Raw genomic sequence first — 6,021 nt, 5'->3', positions numbered from 1 at the left:
AACAACAAATAAAAATGTATGACATTCATACATTCTCGGCCACATTGTGAATTTAATTAAAAGTAAATATAGTTGTCATGAACACTGTTCTATTCATCTGACTGAGAGCATAACATACAGCGTATGACTCACATGGAACAGCTGATGCAAATGTGCGCATGCTATATTTTATTGACTCACTCTAATAAGATGTCTCACTTTGTTAAATGCCTGTTGCCTCGACTTTCTCGTTGTGTCTCTTCTTCGCCTCCTCGGCTCAAATCTCCTGTGGGCGGGACTAAGACGCAAGGAGGAGAGGAATCGGTATGCACAAACTGGTAATTGGGAAAGGCCCATTGTGTTGAGTGTTGAAATCAGTACATCTCTAAGATAGTAGTAGACGGTAGATGGCCTCCTTTGGTTGGAGGAGTTACATGTTTAAGTCAAACAAAGTGCAACATGGCTGGAAAGCCATGGTTGGCTTCATGATTGTGCTTGGCAGGGGTGGACTGCGGTACTAAGTATTTTTTTTGACCTGCAGTTTTTCTGCGCCTCCCTTGCGTTTTGGCATGCTGTTTAAGGCACCCCACCATAACAGCGACCACTTAAAACTAAACATACCTAAGGTGACAGTTCTTATGACTAAGGAGAAGTTGCTCACAATTGAATGAATTCAAATGCAAGGCAGATGAGATTAAATTGAGATAAATTTAAAACGATGGTGCAAGCGCACTGCCTATTTTCTACCATGTTTAAATACCTCTGACATACTTGCCAAACGAGAGAAAACATACCTCAAAGCCCATTGCACACCCTTTTACAGTGTTTCAAGGAAACAACCCGGAAACTGTAGCAAAGGGGTGCACACCGTTTTGAGATTGAATGTAGGGCCTACCCTGCAGGACTAAATGATGATTTTAGCTTCAAATGCATTCAGCTGAACAAGTTTAAAAACTGTTAAATGAATTGATATTTTCCTTTTTATCTGTTTTTAGTAATTGTCAAATTATATATTAAAAAATATGTAGGCTATATGGGGAGTTAACTCAGGGCTCCAGACTGCGACCAAATGACCATTTTTTGAGACAGAGTGATCTGCAAATTTGATGACTTCTTTTTTTTATTTCATGTTGAAAAAGGAGGAGGGAGCGAGTCTGCTGGAGTTGGCCAATGTGTGTGAGAAGGGGAGGGTCCGTGAGTGATTAGTCAACTGCATAACACTGTGACTTGTGTCTCTCGCCTTCGTGGCGCCTCATTGTCCGCACATGCTGCACAGTGTTGTCTCGGTCTCAGACAAAGAGGACAGGATTTTATTTCAACACCACAACTGCGGGATATCACTTAATTGCCTGTGCATTCACTGTTTTATACAACGCTGAAGTTGGCTTCCGATTCGCAGTGGAAATTTAAGGGAAACTTAAAGATGAAGTTAGCTTTCACAGTTTTTTCCAGGTCCAGATCCAAAACCCCTACACCTAGACTTCTAGGTTCTTAAAAACACAGTTTCAAATTTGTGAAAAACTTTATTCTATTTGTGAAATAATAAAGGGGTTTTTCACAGTTTTTTCCATATGTAGACCACATTAGATCAGGTCCAGATCCAAAACCACTACACCTAGACTTGTCAAATCTGGACAAAATTATCCCAGAGAGGCTAAATATTCTTAAAAACACAGTTTCAAATTTGTGAAAACTTTATTCTATTTCTGAAAATGTAATACATGGAGATTTCCCTGTTCTTTTTCATATGTAGACCAGGAAAAAAAAAAAAAAAAGAAAGGGGGGGAAAGGAGGGCAGCAATCCTACACATTTCTTACGGTTGGGGTCTATCGCCAGGAGGGAGTCAGTCAGGGTTTCAGGGGGGCGGTTTGGAAAGTGCGGGAATGTCTTCTTGACGAAGTCTCTAATCTGGAAAAAGCAAAAGAGGTGTGACTTCGGCAAACCATAAAGGGAAGAGAGCTCTGTGAAGGACGCAAATATGCCACCCTTGTATAGGTCCCTGACACTGACGATGCCATTACTGTGCCAGGCCCTAAATGCCAGGTCTGAACCTGAAGGTGCAAAGACATGGTTCCCAAGCAGTGGGATCAAGATGGAAGGGCCCTGTAAGTTTTTCCTAACCTAATACAGTTAAAATGGGGGAAAATTGCGTGGCAAGTCGATTTAAGGTGTAATTTTCTGCCTGTGTCCCTACATTTTTTTATTTAGAGGTACAGTGCTCCTAGTAAAAAAAAAGTTAGTCTGGAGCCCTGTGACTACTGTAAAGCCAATCACCTGCCAACACCTGTATTCAAAAGACATGGTTTCCATTTTTGTTCATGCTTCATAGCATGTTTGTTTGACGTGGCCAGAACAAATTGGTGAAATTGAGATTAGTCAACTTTGTCCTAAAGATCTGTGTATGTGCTACCTTTTTACCTTTGGGTATTCAACTTGGATAAGTAAACCTTATGAACTTTGGTCCAGCACCACAAACAAATACTGGGAAGGTGCATCCTCTCAAAGACCTAACACTGCTACTTTATTAAATGATTGCTGTCAGTCAGTATCATTGTTTTTAAACCTTTTATTTACCAAGAGATAGGGATGTGTAAACAAACAAACAACTTAATGATACTTAACTGTGTGAGGATAGCTAAAGATATGTTTATTTAAGTCCATCTTAACATGCCATATGTACATTTCAAGAGTTATTGGTCATTGTAATCATTCCCTCTGTCCATACAGTGATCCCTTCCTTTAAAAAAAAAAAATGTTATAAGTGAGATGCACTGATTACAATTTTCTAGGCCGATTCCGATTTCCAATTTTTCATTGAGTTTGACCTGCCGATACCGATTTTAGCCGATTCCGATGTAATTTTTTCTAACCACTTTACAGCACACACAAATATTTATTTTCTATCTTTTCTTTAATAGAACATTTTGAAATTTGGATAAAACATAGACATTTTTTTTGAATAGATAATTGATTGCTATAAAATAGAACTATATAAATTACTCCTGGTGTGGGAAATTCACACATCTAAAGTGCAATGTTATGGAAGAACCATTTCCTTCTTTTCACATCCAATATCCAACTAAGAAAATGTGATATATTTAGCAAACTAAACTTCTGTATTTCTGTAACTTCTGTACAGGTAATGGCAACACAATAATATATAAATAACAAATAAAAGTAAAATAAATATAGCCTTGCAGTATAAAGATATTTCTCAAAACACACACACAGGCCTGTTTGAACGTCAACAGTAACATTACCTGAAAACAGCGTGTAGTTCCTTTTTTAGCAAGTTTGCTTTATTTGTCATTGTGCATAAATATGAACAATACCGTTGCTGTCAACGGGCTTATCTGCTAACGTTAGCTACTGACGGTTATCTCAGAACAATCCAGCAAATAGACGGTAGGCCTGCCCTAGGGTGCCGTTACCTGAAACAGATGATTTAACGTCACCACTTTTTTTACACAGAGTTTAACAACAAAACTAAATGCTGAGGGAAGTTTACTATGTTTTTAATGTTGGTTTTGAGCGGTATGCATCCCCACTAACCTGGAAAGCGTTTTAAACAGTAACGTTAATACAGCATTTATTTATTTTTTAATGCAGCGTCTCCTGCAGCGGGGCGTCAGAGGCAGGTTCGCTAATGTTAGCTTCTTGTCTCAGGTCAGATAAACAGTAAATTCATCAAAGTCAGTGTGCCCAACGCTATTTTCCGATAAACTGTAGCTGTCATATTTCACGGGACCCATGTGAGTGTGGTTTTCATGTTCCAGTTGTTCGGCATCAGAGGGGAGAGAGAGCGGCTGACCGTTCGTCTGAGATCAGTAGAGCAGACTGGTCTGCAGAGCCGTGTATAATTACGACTTTATGACATTTCATAAACAGCTGATTGAGCGGTGGTGCGTCGCTGCTACTGTGTGTGCACGTGTGATGCTGATGTTGCGCGATGTTAAACATGCGGCGCCTGAGTGCATTTGACCGGCATAAAATCGGCATATGTCAGACTGACCGGCCGGTCGCCGGTCATGGCCGATCACGTGAAAATCGGCCAATTCCGGTCACCAGCCGGTCAATCGGTGCATCTCTAGTTATAAGTATTTTTTCCTGTCATGACAAGCAACAAACGTCCCCCAGCTGGACAACCAGGGACTTTTCAATTACATTATCAGCTCCTTAGACCACTAGTCACCAGGACGCCCCAAAATAATCCTTTCCTAACGTGAATACACTGTAAAAGGTGAGGAAGAGAATCCATTTCCCAATTTGTCATTTTAGCTTTAGGACTGTTGGTTTTGCTCTCTTTTAAAGTTATTCGCACAAGGGGTATCCCTTCACAGCCAGTATGGACAGGACTGCAGCTCTTTCACAGTACATATGATGCCATATGTGTATTGTATTAAGAAAAAATCCTCACTATCAAACAGTCAACCCAACAAATTTAAAAAATGAAAGGTGGATTCTTCATAGAGAACGGCAAATTTTGTTGTTGGTAACAGGAAACCAGTTCACATGATGGGAGTTAAAAACACATCTGTAGAAACTTCTAAAACTACTCCTGCAGTATCATCCACTACAAAAGAAGAGTGAAAGAGTTTCTATGCACAACCCAGAAGAGTATCATTTCAGTATTTTTTGCATGTTTATTGTTTATTGGTGGCAAATATGGTTGGGAATATGTTGCCTTTAGAATACAATATTGGTGCATCTCCAGTTTTATACATTGGTTATGGGCGTACTGTTATGGAAAACCTCAGGAGTAACACATCTCTGGAAACGTCATGAAGGTTCAGGAGACTTACACAGAAGCATTTAATGAAATCTCGATTGAGGAGAATTAGGATTATCCCAACTGTAGTCTGTATACCTCCTGTTGAAGCTGTCAAGTTTGGGTTATGCAAAGATATTGATGGCGCCATAACTTATCACATAGTTTATGTGATAATGGCATCTTTCAAATTGTTCTGTTGTAAAACATTAACTAATCTGAGTAAAATGGGTGCAGTCTGTGTGTTATTTTGGGCCCATTCATCTCAGTGTCTCATTTAGATCCATTCCAAAAATCAGAAATTTTCAGACTATAGTTTTTCCATATTTAATTTAGAATATAAGCATTTTTTGAAAATTTAATGCATGAATGTGACATTTTCATTAATTTATATATACACAACTTATAATACAATCACATTAAGTGAATATTCTGATCAAATTGGAGTGAAGGAGTTTAAATACCTTGGGGTCTTGTTCGCGAGTGAGGGGACAATAGAGCGGAAGATTGGTCGGAGAATCGGCGCAGCAGGTGCGGTATTACATTCAATTTATCGCACCGTTGTGACGAAAAGAGAGCTGATCCAGAAGGCAAAGTTCTCTACCGGTCAGTTTTTGTTCCTACCCTCACCTATGGTCATGAAGGCTGGGTCATGACCGAAAGAACAAGATCCAGGGTACAAGCGGCCAAAATGGGTTTCCTCAGGAGGGTGGCTGGCGTCTCCCTTAGAGATAGTGTGAGAAGCACAGTCATCCGTGAGGAGCTCGGAGTAGAGCCGCTGCTCCTTCGCGTCGAAAGGAGCCAATTGAGGTGGTTCGGGCATCTGGTAAGGATGTCCCCTGGGCGCCTCCCTAGGGAGGTGTTCCAGGCACGTCCAGCTGGGAGGAGGCCTTGGGGAAGACCCAGGACTAGGTGGAGGGATTATATCTCCAACCTGGCCTGGGAATGCCTCGGGATCCCCCAGTTGGAGCTGGTTAATGTGGCTCGGGAAAGGGAAGTTTGGGGTCCCCTGCTGGAGCTGCTACCCCCGGGACCCGATATCAGATAAGCGGACGAAGATGGATGGATGGATGGATTGGAAATGTTGGAAATTCCAGTGAAAACAGACTTGGCAAATAAATCATGACGTATATGAAGCATGTCTCACTGAAGAGAGCAAAAATTGAAGCAGGTGCAGAAACTATAACTTTCCGCAAATTGATACATGAAGTTATATTTTTATCACAATTTTCACATTGTTTTCCGCCCGTTGAGGTTTGACTGGAGCTCTTAA

This window comes from Sander vitreus, chromosome 16, assembly GCF_031162955.1.
Source record: "Sander vitreus isolate 19-12246 chromosome 16, sanVit1, whole genome shotgun sequence".
Classification (NCBI taxonomy): Eukaryota; Metazoa; Chordata; class Actinopteri; order Perciformes; family Percidae; genus Sander; species Sander vitreus.
The sequence above is the reverse complement of the archived record's forward strand: the minus strand, read 5'-3'. Positions refer to the sequence as shown.